This window comes from Capra hircus, chromosome 17, assembly GCF_001704415.2.
Source record: "Capra hircus breed San Clemente chromosome 17, ASM170441v1, whole genome shotgun sequence".
Lineage (NCBI taxonomy): Eukaryota > Metazoa > Chordata > Mammalia > Artiodactyla > Bovidae > Capra > Capra hircus.
The window spans coordinates 14311226-14331768 of NC_030824.1; the positions used below are offsets into that span (position 1 = coordinate 14311226).

General features: G+C 36.1%; 1 protein-coding gene across 3 annotated transcripts in view; it reads right to left on the reverse strand.

Moving 5' to 3' along the window:
• Positions 1 to 20543, reverse strand: part of TAOK3 (TAO kinase 3) — a 186205-nt gene that overhangs the window by 157851 nt on the left and 7811 nt on the right. The window contains exon 1 of one of the 3 annotated variants that reach the window (XM_013970656.2): positions 17077 to 17141. The exons of the other annotated variants lie outside the window; for them this stretch is intronic. The gene's annotated coding sequence lies outside the window, so the exon portion shown is untranslated. Of the gene's footprint in view, positions 1 to 17076; positions 17142 to 20543 lie in introns of those variants that run through there. 3 annotated transcript variants of the gene reach the window in all.

Sequence of the window (20543 nt, forward strand, 5' to 3'; positions counted from 1 at the left end):
AGAATTGTGGATTCGACACTAAGGCAAACAGTGCTTTCATATGAGCAATGTGGTGATACTAGTTTTTGAAGCCTGTAAATGATGATCAGATTTATCTTTAAGAAAGTTAACTCTGATGGCAGTGAGGGAGATGTACAGGAGGGAGAAGGAGAGAGAGAGAAGATAAAAAACCAAGACAAGTGCTTGAAATGAATGAAAATTCTCAATTCTTCATTACCAATTTCTAAGAAAACTCAATTCCCCAAAGTCCTGCATTCACGGAAGTGTTTGTAATTGCTGACCTGAATGGGTTATAACGTTGTTATCTTTAAATCTATGTAATTAATCATCACAAGGGTGTGCAGTAAAGACATTTATTGAATTGGTCTTTTCTGCAGATTCTTCCAATAGAAGCATGCTGTTTTAGTTTCTAGTTTGAAATTTCCTTACCAATTAAAAAAAATTTGAAATAAATTATTTTTATATTTAACAAAATTTTGCATGTTATTAATATTTTGACCTCAAAAATGAGTATTTTAACAGCAAGTTATAGCTTCGGTAAATAAAGTATTGATCTTTGGAGAGACTTAATTATAAATCTGAATTAAAGAGAATAACTATAAGTACTTTGCACATGTTTCTGTGTGTATATACATGTAATACTTGTTTATGATAAAACATCAATACAACTGAATGGCATCTTTCTCATGTGATGATAACATGGCTGAACCACCCCACCCTCCTCGCCCTGCAAAAAAGAAAACTTTTTGCCAGGTTGGAAAGGGAAGAGCAAAGGGGTTAAATATAATTCCTTCGGGTAGAATGAGATGACTTTATACCTCTTGCTTTCTTTTTCCACTGTGTGACAATTTTAATAGTTCTTTTCTAACAGCAAAGAGAGGAATATGGATTATGGGAAGAGAAGAGAATAGTGAGGTGTGCAATTTATTGTAGGTAATATTTTCTTTCATTTTATAAGGAATAAAGACTTTTTAAATGGTTTTATATATAAAGCCTCACAGATGAGTATTAAAAGTTATTTTTTATTTTTTTATTATAGAAAAAGTCACATATAATGAAAAGTTGACAGAATGATATAATGAACCACCTGGGGCCCAGCTTTAAATTATCAACTCACTGTCCACTCCGTATTATTTTGAAACTTAACCTAGATATATCATTTCATCCCTAAACACTTCAAACTGATTCTCTAAAAGAACTACTTTTAAAGACATAGTAACTATACCATCAGTATAACTAAAATTTAACAATCAACTTCAATGTCATCAAAAATAAGGCCAAATTTTTGAAGTTCTCAGACTGCCTCATAATTTTTTTTTTCTGTTCTACTGTCTTCTATACGAGACAAAGTTTAGGTCCACATATTGTGGTTAACTGATCTGTCAAAATTTTATTTTAATGTCAATAATTCAATATGCTTTAGAAATGGAACTTAGAAATTTTAATGATTTAAATAATTAAATCTCATAAAATGAGTGAATAACCAGATTAAGTCACCCTAGAAGGATAATGTTGAGATGGGTGCTATAAAAACTTAAAAAAAAGTGTTGGTGGGGGGAGGTCTGATTTAATTTTTGCCTGTTTTAAAAACACTTCCTTTTTTGGTCAGTTTTAAGTATAAAACTGCCTATAATAATAATCTTAAAAAGATTTTTAATAAGGGAATCCATTAAATCATGCTAAGAAAACTTTTGTAATCTTTCACTTCTGTGTTTCAACATTTTCCCTGTTTTACTTTGGCCAAATACTTCCTTCTTCTATTGAAATTAACTTGAAATCATAGGATTTCAGAGTTTAGAGGGATTGTGGCTTCCTCATCTCAGACAGTAGGCAGCTTCAAGATGATTATAATACTGTGTTTCCAGTGAGAAAGCTAGCATGAGAAATAATCTGCTGACAACTACAGACTATGTTTTAATTTGTTGACAGACAGTGCTATGTAAACATAATCAGTAAAAGTTTTATTAGCACAACATGAAATTACTTTGGATTTTATCCTTTTATAAAGCTAGGTTAAAGTTAATATTTTCTCCATGTTGAAAAGATCTTGTTATATGATTAAGAAACACATTTAGCTCAAGATTTGAAATAAAGATTAGTATCTTTTATTTCACAGAAGCTTACATAAATCAATAAAGTAAATGCTATAGACTCTTTAATTAGATGATATTACAGCAAAAGTTATAAACTTGAATACTATCAATAAATTTAAAATGTAACATAAAATACTTTTTGTTTATGTGATACTGTAATTAGAAATTACTAGGTCATCTGAAGTTTGCATATCAAATTTTAATGGTAATTCCTAGGTTTTAAAAAAGCACACTATGGTCTCTTCCAATATCCCATTAGTAAATTCTAGAGAGCAGTTCACTATGGAGTAAATTAAAAGCAAAAGTTTGTTATGGAAATTCAGGAGTCTCTGTGCACTCCACATATGTGACACTTTACATTAAGCCTGGGGCTTAGAATGCCCAGTAAAATAATTAACAGCACTTAGTGAGTGTTTGATATGTGTAGGGGACTGCATTAGGTGCATTAGCAAACTATAAAATACTAAGAGGCAGAATGATACCAAATTAAACCATTAATACATCTGGTTTTAAAAGAAGTGCTTAAAGTAATTTGGAGATGGAAAAATTTGAGATTTAATGTTTTCTTTTAAAAGAGAATCTTGTAAAAATTCCCAGGATTTAAACTGTTCCAAGTTCTACAACATAAAAAGAAAAGCCCTGCATGGACTTTGAAAATTTAGAATGTTGACAATGAACTGACTTCTAATCCTGTTTATTTTTATTGTTTATATTGATGTCACTCATTTTCTCCCAGAGTCTCTCATGTACTAGTTACACTTTATCCTGTGTACATTCCAAAATTTTCTTTCTGACTTACCAAAATACAAAAATTCAAGTTCTTGATTCTTTTAAAACAAAGTAAATGAAGGTATAAAAGCAAATATAATTCACTAGATTGCAGTAAGGCAATTATAAAGTCAAACTGTTCAGTTATTATATAAAAGTACAGGTGTAAGTCTCTGTTAATGTACAGAACAGTTGGAATACCACATTCTAACCTAACCATCCATCTTACCTGCCTCACAAGGGAGAAGCAGTGTTCACATCAACAATACCTATTCACATTTTGATAATGATGGAAATATCTAAGAAATGTGCTATCAGCACTATCACTTTTCAATATGTTCAATAACACGAAAGATATGTGGCAATTAGAACTTTCCGTTCCCACAGTCCTGTTTGTTTTGCTTTCGTCACTTGCGTACGTCTCTCCCTCTCTTTTTTTCCCTCTCTCTTCTCTTTTCCTATTCTCCTAAAGCATATTGGAAATGATGGAGAAAGCTTAGTCAAAAATAAATTTATTAATAAGGCTCCTTCTTAATTTTAAAATAAGTCATGATCAGTCAATAACATCTTAATAATATTATGGATAGTTTTATGGCCTTTATGATGATAACAATAATTTACTGTCTCATACTTAACACTGGTTCTCTTTCTGTCATGCCTTTTTAGTCTGGAGCCCCATGCTGTATTTATACTTCAGTTTTTAATTCAATGAATCATATGTCCTCTACTTAACTTTCTCCTGCTGTTAATACACATGCACCCCTTCACCTTGTCAGGGATAGTTAGAATTCAATTTGTTCTAAGAAGAACAAATCCAGTTTTCAGTTCAGTTCAGTTCAGTCACTCAGTCGTGTCCGACTCTTTGCGACCCCATGAATCGCTGCACGCCAGGCCTCCCTGACCATCACCAACTCCTGGAGTCCACCCAAACTCATGCCCATCAAGTCGGTGATATCATCCAGCCATCTCATCCTCTGCCGTCCCCTTCTCCTCCTGCCCCCAATCTTTCCCAGCATCAGGGTCTTTTTCAATGAGTCAACCCTTCGCATAGGTGGCCAAAGTACTGCAGTTTCAGCTTCAGCATCAGTCCTTCCAAAGAACACCCAGGACTGATCTCCTTTAGAATGGACTGGTTGGATCTCCTTGCAGTCCAAGGGACTCTCAAGAGTCTTCTCCAACACCACAGTGCAAAAGCATCAATTCTTCGGCGCTCAGCTTTCTTCATAGTCCAACTCTCACATCAATACATGACCGCTGGAAAAACCATAGCCTTGACTAGACTGACCTTTGTTGGCAAAGTAATGTCTCTGCTTTTCAATATGCTATCTAGGTTGGTCATAACTTTTCTTCCAAGGAGTAAGCGTCTTTAAATTTCATGGCTGCAGTCACCATCTGCAGTGATTTTGGAGCCCCCCAAAATACAATCTGACACTGCTTCCACTGTTTCCCCATCTATGTGCCATGAAGTGATGGGACCGGATGCCATGATCTTCGTTATCTGAATGTTGAGCTTTCAGCCAACTTTTTCACTCTCTTTCACTTTCATCAAGAAGCTTTTTAGGTTCTCTTCACTTTCTGCCATAAGGGTGGTGTCATCTGCATATCTGAGGTTATTGATGTTTCTCCCAGCAATCTTGATTCCAGCTTGTGCTTCCTCCAGCCCAGCGTTTCTCATGATGTACTCTGCATAGAAGTTAAATAAGCAAGGTGACAATATACAGCCTTCACATACTCCTTTTCCTATTTGGAACCAGTCTGTTGTTCCATGTCCAGTTCTAACTGCTGCTTCCTGACCTGCCTATAGATTTCTCACGAGGCAGGTCAGGTGGTCTGGTACTCCCATCTCTTTCAGAATTTTCCACAGTTTATTGTGATCCACACAGTCAAAGGCTTTGGCACAGTCAATAAAGCAGAAATAGATGTTTTTCTGGAACTCTCCTGCTTTTTTGATGATCCAGTGGATGTTGGCAATTTGATCTCTGGTTCCTCTGCCTTTTCTAAAACCGGCTTGAACATCACTTAAATTTTGTAAGTTTAGTCTACTCAAACACCTAGTCATTAAATAGAACGTTAAAAACCAAGGACTTCCCTAGTGGTCCAGTGGCTAAGACTCCACACTCCCAATGCAAGGGGCCTAGGTTTGATCCCTGGTCAGCAAGCTAGATCCTACATGCTGCAACTAAGACCAAAAGCAGCCAAATAAATTAATAATAATAATACTAATAATAATAATAAAGCAACCAGGCCTACTGAATCATATCTACTTTTTGGAAGGAGCTTTTAAATTGTATTCAGATTTACTATCGTGATATAAACTTGAAGTAAAATTTTAAGATGAGAATGAAGACATCTGTTTTTTAAAAGGGTCAGACCATGAAAAAATTTAAAATAATACAAAGAGAAAAGATTAAATTGAGGAGGCTGAAATATAGCCTTTACAATAATGGACAAGTTATAATCATTAATCAAAGGACTATAGTAATTGGTTCTTTTGAATAAATCCAGATTATCTCCCCTCTTAATGATACTCCTAAAGGACCCATAACCAAGAGGTTTAAATGTAAAACTTGAACAAAACCGCCAGAATAGGAGGGACTATGACAGGAAGGAAGGCTGGTGACAGTCTAAGGGAAGAAGGGGAGCTAGTTCCTCTGGAACAGATGAAGGCCAAGGAAAGAGCCATGTGTTTAGGGAGATAAGTATGTATCCCTTGAAGCCTTTGTTGGCTGGTAGAACTGTCAGAACACTACTAGCTCATGTTTCTAGATGGAGAAAATGGGAAACATTCTTAACCAACAGTAGGCTTGGTTGAGACATATAGTATGATAACGCTATTCACTCTTCCTATTTGAAAAAAAAAAAGTAAATCATATTTTGAAAAGTAATTTCTTATCTATCTGCTGTAGAATTTCCTATGATTGGAAAAAAAACCTAGAGTTGTACTGGAGATAAAATTACTGAGGAACTATCCAGAACAATCTGAAGAATAAAAACTAAAAAGAAATAACCTACCATGAATAGCCATCTAATAAGGATGGTTTGAAAATGAGGTAGAAGAACTATATTTAGACACAGAGAGATGAGTATTTGTTAATATGGTATAGAGATACACTGTTAAAGCCTTTGTTTTTTAAAGCAGCCTTAAAACAATACATACAGCATAATCCTCCAAATTACTATTTTTAAATAACTGAAAAAAGTCTGAGAGGTTATATGTAAAAAATATTTGGGTATAGAAGATAACTTATTTTCTTCTAATTACTTATCTGTGCTTTCTATTTATTAAAATTAAAAGCATATATAACTTAGCTGTTAAAACTTATATAAGAAAAGCTATACTGGGTCAAAGATTTCCCATCATGTTGTGTGGAAAGGAGAAAAAGTTGAGAATAAAAGAGATCCTAGTTTCCATATCCACACATTTACCAGCAAGCCTTCTTGCTGGGAACTCTGAAATTCAGGAGTAATAAGGAACTGATATTATAACATTACAGGGAATTTATAATTTCAGAGTGATATAAATTCGCCATTATTATTTAACTAAATTCACTAAATTTAGTTATGTAATAATCATTACTTTACTAAATCATTTATTAAATATTCAAAGAAATATTTATATCTAACTAAATATTAATAAATAATTATGCAGATTAAAATGTTCCCACAGTACCTGCTACACTACAGAATGGAAATAACAAATTTCTAGTCTATGGAATATAACAATAATACTGGTTTTAGGTATCTTTCAGAGAAAATAAAACATTTATATAAAAAGAATTCAAACCAAGGATTATGATAACCTTTAAACAAAATACCTTATTTGGGTTCCAACTATTACTAGTGCTTAAAATATACAGTTTGAATAATTATCAGAGAAATGGACTCCACAGGCCTAACTGGTAGTCTATATATTCTATTACATCATGTAACTATGCTTTAGGAACAAAAATCTATTTAAAATCACAGGCAAAGGCATGCTCAATACACAAGCAAAGCTATGCTCAAAAAAACATTTATATAGGATAGAAATTGAGAACCCAATCTTTCTATATAATAATTCAAGGTATTTTCTAATTTTCAGTTCAGTTCAGTCACTCAGTTGTGTCCGACTCTTTGCCACCCCATGAACAGCAACACACCAGGCCTCCCCATCCATCTCCAACTCCTAGAGCTCACCCAAACTTATGCCCATCGAGTCGGTGATGCCATCTAGTCATCTCATCCTCTGTCGTCCCCTTCTTCTCCTGCCCCCAATCTCTCCCAGCATCAGAGTCTTTTCCAGTGAGTCAACTCTTAGCATGAGGTGGTCAAAGTACTGGAGTTTCAGCTTCAACATCAGTCCTTCCAATGAATACTCAGGACTGATCTCCTTTAGGATGGACTGGTTGGATCTCCTTGCAGTCCAAGGGACTCTCCAGAGTCTTCTCCAACACCACAGCTCAAAAGCATCAATTCTTCAGTGCTCAGCTTTCTTCACAGTCCAACTCTCGCATCCATACACGACCACTGGAAAAACCATAGCCTTGACTAGACAGACCTTTGTTGGCAAACTAATGTCTCTGCTTTTTAATATGCTATGTAGGTTGGTCATAATCTTTCTTCCAAGGAGGAAGCGTCTTTTAATTTCATGGCTGCAATCACCATCTGCAGTGATTTTGGAGCCCCTCCAAAATAACTCCTACTCATAAGCATTAATAGTAAAAATTCTACACTGAGGCCATTCAATGTACATTTGCTTCCTCAGTTTTTCTCCATTTCAATTTAAAATTTCTCTTCACCCTTCAGGCTTCCTTTTTCAGGTTAAACTATCTCTTCCCATCCATGCCTCATAAACGGCCTCATAATTTTGTAGCCTACTACCTTCTCATTTCATTAATTCAAATTTCTCCATTTTCTTAAATCGTTCATTCCTTTTCATACACTCTTTTTGGCCTACAATATGCTCAAGGTATCGTTTATTGAGGGGAGAGGAGGGAACTTGCCCTGACGGGAAGATGCCCTGGGGCTAACAAACTCACCAGCTCCTAATCTCATCTCCAAACCCAACAGGATCCTTCTCAGGTGGATCCTTCCATGACATTCATGCAGTGTCTCCCTACAAGGCTCTTGTTTCTTGGTACATATGGCACTTTTCTCAGTGGTTTCTTTCCAACCATCTCTGCTTAATTGTCCTCCTCTTACCTCTTAACACAGCATCTGTACTGGGCCTCTTCTCTCCTCTCTACACTTTCTCTTATTTATCTGACATGCTTTCAGCTCTCTCCCCCAAGCTGTGGATACCCTCAATCAATCTCTTTACAGACTGATCTTCTTTTCCTGGAGGCTGTCCTAATTCCAGAACCTCATTCCCAGTCCAAGTTCTCATTCCCAATCTCTTTCTTCTGTTAAGGCATTCTAGGAACTCTTGGTGGGATAGTCTTTCAAAGGCTCTGATTGTACCAGTCTCTAATCAAACACTGTAAATGGCTCTCCAACATCTAGTATTAAAATTCAAACCTCTTGGTATGTGATTCGAAGGCCTTTGATCTGAGGGACAGAATACTATCCCCAAGTATTCTATACTTTATTCACAATGTCTGAACTGGGATAAAAAAAGATACATTAATTATATCCTACCACACCTGCTGAAGAAGTTACTAAGTATTTAAACTCAGCTCAAATTCTATCTCAAAATTACCCCATCTCCCTGGTACAGAAATGACCTCTTCATTCTTCATGTGTAGAAAGTACTTGACAACTTTTTGTAGCACTGAAGTCATTCTGTCTTGATTTGAAAGGACATGGACATTTCTTAATTTCATTAATTGAACATGACCAGCAGTTGTCCTCCATAGTGTCTTGAATGTAGTAGGCAGTGCAGATTATATTCATTTAGAATGAGAGACTACTCCAGAATCTGAGCTAAAGTGTGCCTCTGCCTTATTTCTGAAGAAAAGTCCTGGGAAAAAAATAAGCTAAATAAACAATGGTGTGTGAGTGTGTGTGTGCGCGCGTGTGTGTGTGTGTCTTGTGGGGCTGGTATTTAATAAAGGACTTAAAATGCTTTAATTTGAATTATTTTACAAAAATAAGCAACTCTACTCCTAGGCCTATACCCAAGAGAATTGAAAACATAAGTTCACACAAAAATTTGTACATGAATGTTCACAGCAGCATTATTCATAAAGCCAAAAAGTGGAAACAAATGTCCATCAATTGAAGAATGAATAAACAAAATGTGGAATGCCCACACAATGGAATAGAATTAAGCCATAAAAAGGAATAATTGATATATGCAACATGGATGACCCCTGAAAACGTTATCCTGGAGAAGCCAGACCCAAAAGGCCATATACTATATGATTCCATTCGTATGAAAAATCTAGAATTGGTAAACCCACAGAGACAGAAAGTAAGTTAGTGGTTGCCAGGGGATGGAGGTAATTGAGAGTAACTGCTGACAGGTACAGGGTTTCTTTTTGGGGTGATGAAAATGTTCTGAAATTTAGACAGTGGTGATGGTTGCACAATATCGTGAATATACTAAAATCCTGAATTGTACACTTTAAAATGATGAATTTTATGTGAATTTTAGCTTAACTAAAAAGAAAAGAAAAAATAGTTGTGAGTTTGGTCTCCTGAATAACTTGATTTGTATTTGTGGTATAATTGAAAAGAAGTCTGACCTTTGAGTCATCAAATCTAGGTTTAAGTTATTTCTGCCACTAACCAGCTGTGTGATCTTAAGGACATTACTTAACATCTCTAAGCCTCAACAGCCTCATCTATAAAGTGAGAATAATTAATGCCTCACAAAGCTGTGAGACTCATGAAATAATGTAAACTATAAAGCCTTTCATATAAACTGAAAAAACTTTCATATAAATAAAGCCTTTCATATAAACTGAAAAACCTTATTGTCATTCTGTATACTTAAAATGATTTTTTAAAATCGTAAGCTGTACTGAATAGTCCATAACTTCAGCTTTTATCACTGGAACATTATCTAACCAGCTTTTATTGTCAAATATGAATGGCATCCTGGACTTGTAGCAGTTATCCTGTGGACACTAGTAGTAAGCATGTTACAAACTTATTTAACGCTAATTTTCAAGGTGAAAGGTAACATAAAATGATGGTTATGACCAGAGGCACAGAACTGAGTTTCAGTCCAGATTCTTGCACTGACCTTGAGCAAAGACCTAACTTCTCTGACCATCAGTGTACTATAAAATATGTGTCTGTGTGAGTGTGCATGTGTGTGTGACAGAGAGACCTACTTAGAAAAGGAGTTATAGGATTCATTGAGATATTTGATATATAAGGCACATACTGCAGTATCTGGTACCTAGAAAGCAATCAATAATCAGTAGTTGTTATTATTATTTCCATTCTGTGGAGTAATGGGTTTAAATAACTGGTCTAAGTTAATAAGTCTGAAGCATAACCAGGAATGAAAAATAGATATTTTGCTCACACTATTTCAGGTAATCAGGATAGGGGATGATTCAGTATGTTTCCTACGTGTTAAATAGCATGATATGGAGCACTCTAGTACTGCATTAGCCAAATAGCTTAACTTTTTGCTCATCAGTCAAAGAAAAGACATAATCCTACTGAGCACTAGCACAAGGTCTGGCACAAATAGATACTCAGTAAATATTTACTGAATAAACAAATGAATAAAGAGTGTTACTGTTGACTGTATTTACAACCACGCATCAACACAAAATCCAAAGCATTGATAAGACATTTCCAAATACCTGTACTTTTACATATATAAAACATTTTGTATTTTGAAAGTTCTCATTTCAGTATACTGTATACTTGAAAGTTGCTAAAAGAGTAAATCTTAAAATCTCTCTCCCAATGGAAAAAAAATTATAACTGAAAAGTGATTTTGTGTGTGTGTGTGTGTGTGTGTGTGTATGCGTGCATATAATGAGAACTCTTTGGGATTTACTCTTAGAAACTATCATGTACAACATATAGCAATGTCGATTATATTTATCGTTACATTACATCCCTTGATTGATGTTAACTAAATTTACAATGGTAGTCACTTCATAATATATACATAAATCAAATCATTACAGTATATACTTTAGACTAATACACTGTTAATGTCAATTATGTCTCAAAAAAATTGGAAAAATATAAAAGGGAAAACAAAAAGTTTTCATTTGGCGGCTCCTAAATGGTCTCTGGCATCAATACAAAGGAAGGCATTTACTATTTCAAACAATAGGAGACTGAGAATGAAAGCAAGATATTCAACAAGTATTCTTATGTTTCAGATTCTGAATATATAGTTTGTCTTCCATAACAGAATTCTGATAGTTTCCTAAGAGCAGGAATCATATGCAATTAATTTCAGTATACCTTTACAGAGCCTAACCTTACACATAGCAGGCACTTAATTACAATACATTTAAACAGCTGTGTAAGAAAATTTCTTGGCTATATAAAATGTATTGATCATATTTAACCTATTCTGCAAAACACTGAAGGTTAATATCAGAACTAAAACTCTCCATGTATGGCTAGCTATATCATTTTAAGAAAATAAAATCATACAGATAGACAGACACACATGGTTTCTCATAAAGAAATGCAAATATGCCAAACTATAACCAGTTTATAAAACTGTCTTTATTTGCCTTGCATATTTCTATAAATGAAGTGATAGATCTGCACCAAGCTGGAAAAATATTCAAGTCCCCTCAATATTACTAGGATTGCTGACTTGAATTTAGACCGGTATGATGAAATAGATTCACTACTTTGTTTTTTTTCCTTCAAGTCATAGTTAGGTACCTCAGCATTATGCTAGGAACTGTTAAAGATTTAATTGTAAGATATTGTCCTTGTACTCAAAATACTGACATCATTAGTGAAGATAAGACAACGGACAATGTAAAATGCTATGCACATTTTCGTTCACTGCATTGCTAATTTAAAAATCACTTGGGAAAGACAAATATCATATGGTTTCACTTATATGTGGAACCTAAAAAATAAAAGAATGATACTAATGAACTTAAACACAAAACAGAAATAGACCCACAGACACAGGAAAACAAATGTACTGTTACCAAAGGGGAAAGGGGACAGGGAGGGATAGATCAGGAGTTTGGGATTAAAATATACACACTACTACCTATAATATAAATAACCAACAAAGACCTACTATATGGCACAGGGAACTATACTCAATATTTTATAATAATCTATGAGGGAAAAAAATCTAAAGAAACAGATATATATGTTTGTATGATGGAATCAATTTGCTATACACCTGAAACCAATACAACACTGTAAATCACCTATGCTTCAATTCTAAAAAATCACCTGGGAGCTTGCAGCAAAACAGTAAGAACTGAATAGGAAAAGTTTCAAACAGGAAGTAAATTTTACACAAGGTCTTGAAGAAAAGGTAAAATCTGATGAGGCAGAAACAAGGGAGGAGGGTTTTTTGAGTGAAATAAATAGTAACAGAGGCTCAACACTTGAATCAGCACAACATTCGAGAGACAGACTGACTTCAGCAGCAGAAAGAACAGGCCAAGAACACAGGAAATGAAGATGGATGAGTAGCATGGGACAGATTAGCCAGGGCGTCAAAAGTCAGGCAGAAGAAGTTAGACTTCATGTGGTGGATAACAGGGAACCATTGAAGCTTTTCAGTAAGGGGAGAGGTGTGCTAAAAGCAGTAGCATTTAAAGAAGGTTAATCAAGATGAGCTGGAAAAAAGAGGGAAGTGAAGGAAGGCAACTGTAGTAATCCAGGAATGAGGTGATAAGGGTATGAGTGGGATAGGTGCACAGAGTGTTTCTTAGTGGCAATGTGATGGGCCTTGAGACTGTAAAATTGGGAGGGGTACCAGAAAAACAAGGACGAGGCACAGACTAACCAAGGGACTGGCTACAAGGTAAAGGAGTTGGACCACAGATTAAAACTTGGACATCTCAAACACTAGAAATACTTCCACAAGGCCTAAAGGTTTTGCAAGTACTCTCTCTGTAAGTAGTTCCATTGTTTTGTTTAGTAAATTTACTGAAGGTGCTCCCTAATTTCACAACTGTTTTGCTAACACAGCCCGATGAAAATCTGTTTAAGTAAAAATTCATTTGTTTTCAATACATTTTTCAATACAAAGTTAATTAAACTGTCACAGGATATAAGCTCCCAGAGAATAACACGGTGAAAAGAGAAAAACATTCTTCTTTACATTCAAGTGTATGTTCTTTACAGTCTGGTTCTAGTCCCCCTCCGCCTAAAACAAAAACCAAAAAAACTAACACATCCCTTGAAAACCCAACCTGGTTATTTATTTTTTTTTTCCCCCAGCTGATCCAAAATCTCAAAACATAATCCTGACTTTAATCTGGTAATGAGCCAGTCCGAAAAAAACCAACAAACTCTCGTGAGAAAATGAATTAAGAAACCAATATTTTGCCATGTTGCTTTCCTGAGTTGTGCTATCAAATTAGGAAGAAATTCTCAGAAGTGAAAAACAAGGAGAAAAACGTTACTAAAGCCAAATTTAGCAGGTTCTTTTTTTTTTTTTTTTACTAAATATTTAAGTCTACAGTCAACTCTTCCCTGCTTCCACTCTCCTTCAGTTCAGTTCAGTCACTCAGTCGTGTCCGACTCTCCTTAGAGAGTAGTAAATACAGAAATGGCATAAAGAAGATTTACAGATTTCATTCGCACGCTCCACAGTTTTTTCGGGTTCTTCTATTACTGCAACACTGACCCTGCTATCTGTACACAGGTACATGCACTGTTTCATACCTCCTCTCAAGATCATTTTCTGGTAGAACTATGCATAACACTTGAAACGTTCGAGTGTTATGCATAGTAACAAACAGCAAAAATAACCCTATCTGCTATCATTCACTGAACTCTTCCTTTACTATGTGTAATCAAACTTGTGCTTTAATACACACCTCATTTAATCCTCATAGCAATCTTGTGAGGGAGGTACTATGATTATGCCCATTTCACCAGTGAAGAAACCGAGGCTTTGCGAGTTCAGGGAATTATACAAGGTCACAAACCTAGTGACCTGGTAAGGGGCAGACGTGTTCATCTGACGTGCTCTTGTGAATCGTTAGAATACACTGCCAATCCTACATATATGTGAGTGAAACCAAAAGTGAGAGATAAGGAAGGGTGGCATGCTATCCACAGAGTCAAAGGGTTTGGGAGGAGCATCAAAGATACAAATGGAGAGATTTCTGGACTCATCTCTAACCTTTCCTTATACTATTCCTGGAGGAGAGTGAGACACTGCTATGAAATGGGAGTGAACTGTCTCCTCTTGCAGGAGGACACATATTACACGACTATTTCATGGTATTAACAGGATCTCAACATCTTAATTTGATTCACATTAAAAAAAAATGTCACTTAGATAGGCCAGGTCAAGACAAATTAGGCTGATTGGTGACATCAAAATGCTTTAAAAAATTTTTTCTTAATAGAATTCCAGTGACCTGAGCAACCTATGTAACTCCTACCAATGACCCTGAAATAGAAACTAGCTTTTTAAAGCTACTTCTCAGTACAATATATATATTCATAAGAAAACATTTTTAAAAATAACTCTCCTCCTTATGCATCTGGGCAGAGATGTCATATTTCCTCCACAAAGCTTCCTTTTATGTTGCAACACTAAGAATCTCAATTTCAGGCTGAACTAGAACAACTGAGAACTGCAAACTCCTTCACAGGAGATGATTATTTTTAATAGTTTTTATATAAATCATCTAAATACAATTTTATATAGATTGTCTAAAACTTTACGTTTTAACTCTGCAATACTCTTCACTAGAGGGTAAAGCAGTTAAAGTTTCAAGCTCTGTTTCCCCTCACCCCTCTCTTTTTTTTTTTCTGCTAACACATGGTCTTTCACAAAAGAGTCAGTGTGATCTCTGCTGACTGAAGATAACAGATATGACTGCGGTAAACTCAAGAAGATTAGGCACATGTCAACTAATTCAGAAGTTTAAAACTTGTCACCTGTGTGTGAAACCAGCAAGCAGTTATAACTGGTTAAATAAACATGTACAAATTAGTAGGATGCAATTAGTAACTACCACTTTTCCCTCCAATGAGTGGTGTCTGGGCAAGCAGCCATTAAATCTGCAATAATCGGTCACTACTGTGAAGCCCCAGCAACTTCCTCTGCCCCACCTCCATCCAGCCTCTGACGGGGATACTTTTGGACTGCTAAAAGAATGCTCAGACAATCACAAAAGTCCTCCTTATCAGTGAATACTGAAATTTACCTAATTTGCTCTTTTAGATTTTTAACATTCATAAATATGAAGAAAAAAATGCAATATGATCATATTTCAAAGATTATTTGAAGGTTTTGATTTCCTTTTTATATGTTAGAAAGACTAGCGTCCCCAAATCAGTAATATCCACTGCAATGCTTCTTGAATGAAAATGTATCCTATGCATCTGACTCATTGGAAAAGACCCTGATGTTGGGAAAGACTATGGGCAAAAAGAGAAGAGGGCAGCAGAGGATGAGATGGTTGGATGGCATCACTGAATCAATGAACATGGATGTGAGCAAACTCTGGGAGACAGTGGACAGGGAAGCGTGGCATGCCTTCAGTCGATAAGGTCACAAAGAGTTGGAAACGACTTAGCGACAGAACAGCAACAACAATCCTATGTACCATCATAAGACTTTACAGATAAAGACTTTACATAAAATATCAGGAGTTTAGAAGTCAGGGTTATACACATTTCATTTAAACCATGTTCCAAGAGTCTAGTAAATTTGGGAAAAACTGTTAAGGTAGCTTTCCCGGTTTATAAAATATTACGAATGACATACAAAGTATGAGATATTAAAAAAGTATCCACTTGCCTACTTCATCTAATTTCATCTCTTGGACTGGAGCAGTCCCATAAATTATTACCTCATGCCTAAGATATTTTATTTTTATACTTTAATAAGTAAACTACCCTTACTACTAAAGAAAAAAAATTACAAAACAAAGTAAATGTGATCAAATCTTCTGACTTTTCTGTCTCTAAATGTGATATTACATTAAAAAAAAAAAACTGCTTTGCTTTCTCTCCTTTTATCCCTTTCTGTGAAAGAAGAAAAATGGGAAGTGGCTTGTTATTTTTTAAGCTCTCCAGGATAAACAAGTGTGCTGTTTTAAGTAACCTAATTTTGAACTGTTGTCTTAGAGTAATAATATCATTCATTACCAAAAACTGCATCCATTTAATAAAAGTGGCCTTCAGTATATTTAAAATTTGTGTTTAAAAAACTCTTCTGACAAGATTTTGATGTTTTATTTGCAGCTTAATATTTACCTTACTTATCCAGGAGAAAGGAAAAAATAAAACAATTTGAAAATAATCCCCACTAATAGTTATTTGTAGAATATCAAACTACAAATTAAAATAAATAGAGCATATGAATCCAGTGAATTTTTAGGTTGATTACTCTCAGCTGGACTTTTGAGTTAAGGCCATAAATATTCACATGAAACTCAACAGTGTTTATTAGCTATGTTTAGACACAAACTATATTTATAATAAAACATTACATTTAAAACAAAACACCAAGCTTACTCTAAGTAGATCTTCTCAAATGCATGTCCTACATTCCCCATTCGACATCCTAAAGACTTTAAAACTCTTTACTTAGCTACAGCAGTCAGTAAGATTGCCCCAGAGATGGCTTTCTTTAAAAGGCAGCCTCTTATTCACTTAGGAAAGATAAAACTGAATTCCACTTAAGTTGTAAGAACAAGATCATGCTATCAGCACCTTCATCCCGAGAAAGGAAGTTATTATAGACACAGTTTTATAAATGAGGCTTTAAGAGAGTACTTCCTGGTCAGACAGTTAACGTCAACAGCATTTTATATAGCTTTACATTTCGACATTTTGGAAAGAATTTTCTGAAAACTTTTCCTGATTCTTTTTCTCCTGTCCCCACAACAGAGGAAAACCAGCTCAAGCTAAAAGAACCTTAAGGTAAAAACTACAAAATCCTACCAATGCCTACTGTTATGGTATCATGTAAATATCAGAACTGGTTGTTATTGTTGATAACATCAGCTTAAGTTTTAGTTATTGTACATTTACGCACCCTCTGTCTAATCCCCTCTGTGCGCTGGAGTGAGGTTTCAGGGTACACAACATTAGAAGGAAAAGAAACGTTAGAAGGAAGAGAAAGGAAAAGACAACTCACCAGTTCCTTGATAATGAAGATGATGCCAGTCAGCATTCACAGTTCAATTTTCAAATTTAAAGTTGTTCTCTTTTAAACTTATATATATATATATACACATATACAAACAAGCAAAAAAACCCAACTCCACGAAACCTTGTACAATCCGAATAAGGAACTGCAGATAAAAGCGGCGTGACCTGGGCGCTGCTCATGACTATCTGTATTGCAAGCTCAAGTATTTCCTGTTACGACGCCCATTGGTTCCCACAGGTGCAAGTGCCTATGGGTGTTGCCGATTTACCCTTCCTTTGGTAAGTGAACCGCTAAAGGAGATTTCAGGTTGGCACAATCAATGCTGGGAACTATTGGGGCAGAACTACCCTGGGCTAATACCAAGAGCCTCCCGAACTAGACTGATTGTGAATTGATGATTACCTAATTCAAAACGGCTGGAGAAAATTTATTTTAGTAGATGTTCATGATCTTTCTAAGACGCACTGTTATTAAACAATATTTGTGACTTTACTCAACAAATATGTATTAATTGCTTTCTCTGTGGAAAGCTCTATTTAGGCACTAAGAATATAGTAGTGAACAAAACAAAATCCCTGTGGTCATTCATACACTGTCTGGTAGACTTTTGCCTATTTCATATATAATGAGAAAACTTCCCTAAAGGCAGAGACAAAAAAAAATTGTATGGAAATTTGGAAAGTCAATCGTAGTGCTTTTTATACAAAGCTAAAATGCACTGTAATTAAGGCCATGCCACCTTAAACCTTAAAGAACTTTTCTAGAACCTAGTACAGAAAAACAAGATTCTTTATGTTTGCAGTGTTTCAAAAAGGCCAGGTTGGCAGCAATGGCGTATGTTCCAGCAGGGAAAAGGAAAAACTTCTCACCATGAGTCACCAGTGACTAAGTTCTTTTAATTCAGGCTTAAAACACATTTCAAACCCAATTACTTGTACATGCAGAAAACTGATAACCCCAAATTAACATCAGGAGCTTGATTTGACCAATTTTCAGGGTTAATATCAGCAGCTAAGAAAAATAAATGAAGTGCTCTTAATGGGATAATGCCCCTGTACTGAATTTTGTTATCATTTTGGTCTTATAAGTCTTTACTGCCTCAGGGCCATGTTAGAAGCTTCCATTAGATTTTATTACAAGGAATGTTGTTTTCTTAGATTGTAGCCGGACTGGGACACAATCATCTTGGATGTATGATGTCATGGTAGGAATGGCTTTTATTTGTATTCAGTAAAACAAAAATACAATAAATTCAGGGCTGCTCAAAACAATGTAAAGCCCAGAGAATAAAATATATGGATAAACTCTACTCTTCCCAGCTATGCTTCATTTCCTTAGGATTTTATTTTTTATGTTTCAAATAACAAAACCTTCTTTTTAGACAACAAATGGGAGAAATTCCCAGAGCCAAATTCATCCATTTAGTGAGTCAAGAAACCTTTATTGAGCAACTACTACATGTTTCCCTGGTGCCTCAGTCACTAAAGAATACTCCTGCAATGCAGGAGACAGGGGTTTGATCCCTGGGTCGGGAAGATACCCTGGAGAAAGAAAGATCAACTCACTCCAGTATTCGTGTCTGGGAAATCCCATGGACAAAGGAATCTGGCAGGCAGTTCTTGGGGTTATAAGGGTCAGACACAACTTAGTGGCTACACTACCACCACTACATGCTAGGTAGGCACTGTTTCATGAGTTGGGAGAAAGCAATGAATAAGAAAATCTCTGCTTTCATGGAGTCTAAATTCTAGTGGAGGGACATAAGACAAACAAAAACATAAATTAAATATCTGGTGTGTCAGAATGGTGTCCTCTCCAGTATAGAGAAGAATGCAATATGAAAGATAAGGATAAAAATAAGAAAATGTACAAAGTAAGCACTTAAGGAATTTAGAGGAGAGATTAGCAAGAAGATGATCAGAGAAGGACTCAGGAAAGATGGCGTTAAAATTAGATCTGCGGGAATTCCCTGGTAGTCCCAGTGGTTAGGACTCAGCACTTTGACTGCTGGGGACCCGAGTTTGATCACTGCTTGGGGAAACTAAGATCCCACAAACTGAACTCTGAAATATGAGGAATAGAAAAGGCATTCCAGGGAAAAGAAACAGCAGGAACAAAGGCATGAAGGTGGAATCAGTAAGTGCTTGGCTGTAAGCAGGCTGTTCTGGGGCACAGGAGATAGATATAGATATATACAGATAGAGATATAGATGGATTATGGGGCTATAGGAACATTAAACAGGTTGATAAATCTGTACTGAATTTAGTAGGCCACGGGGTATTAAAAGTTTTGAACACAGAAGTGACAAAATCAGAGCTGTATTTTAGGGGGAATAAGAGAGCAATAGTATATACAGGAAGAACAAAAAAGAGGAGACTGGAAACTTGTCACAGTAGACCTTTCTGAGCACATATTTTGGGCTTTCATTAGCTTTTTCTTGGACCTTTAAGAAATATAAAGTAAAACATGTATTGAGTTGAAAAACCAGATCTAGGTTACAGTGGTCAAGTTTGCCACTGTTGGTATGGCCGTCGCCCAGTCGTGTCTGACTCTTTGTAACCCCATGGACTGCAGCACACCAGGCGTCCCTGTCCCTCACCATCTCCAGGAGTTTGCCCAAGTTCATGTTCATTGCATCGGTGATGCCACCCAGCCATCTCATCCTCTGACGTCCTCTTCTCCTTCTGCCCTCAATCTTTCCCAGCATCAGGGACTTTTCCAATGAGTCATCTGTTCACATCAGATGACCAAAATACTGGAGCTTCAGCTTCAGCATCAGTCCTTCTAGTGAGTATTTAGGGTTGATCTCCCTTAAGATTGACTGGTTTGTTCTCCTTGTAGTCCAGGGGACTTTCAGGAGTCTTTTCTAGCACCACAGTTCGAAGGCATCAATTTTTTGGTGTTCTGCCTTCTTTGTGGTCCAGCTCTCACAATAATACATGACCGCTGGGAAGACCATTGCCTTGATTATACAGACCTTTGTCTCTCCTTTTCAGCACACTGTCTAGGTTTGTCATCACTTTCCTGCCATGAAGCAATGGTCTTCTGATTTCATGGCTGCAGCCACCATCTGCAGTGATTTTAGAGCCAAAGAAGAGGAAATCTGTCACTACTTCCACCTTTTCCCCTTCTATTTGCCATGCAGTAATGGGGCTGGATGCCAAGATCTTAGTATTTTTAAGTCTTAAGTTCGCTCTTTCACTCTCCTCATTCACCTTCATCAAGAGGCTCTTTAGTTCCTCTTCATTTACTGCCATTCTGAGAAGGCAATGGCACCCCACTCCAGTACTCTTGCCTGGAAAATCCCATGGATGGAGGAGCCTGGAAGGCTGCAGTCCATGGGGTCGCTGAGGGTCGGACACCACTGAGCGACTTCACTTTCACTTTTCATTTTCATGCACTGGAGAAGGAAATGGCAACCCACTCCAGTGTTCTAGCCTGGAGAATCCCA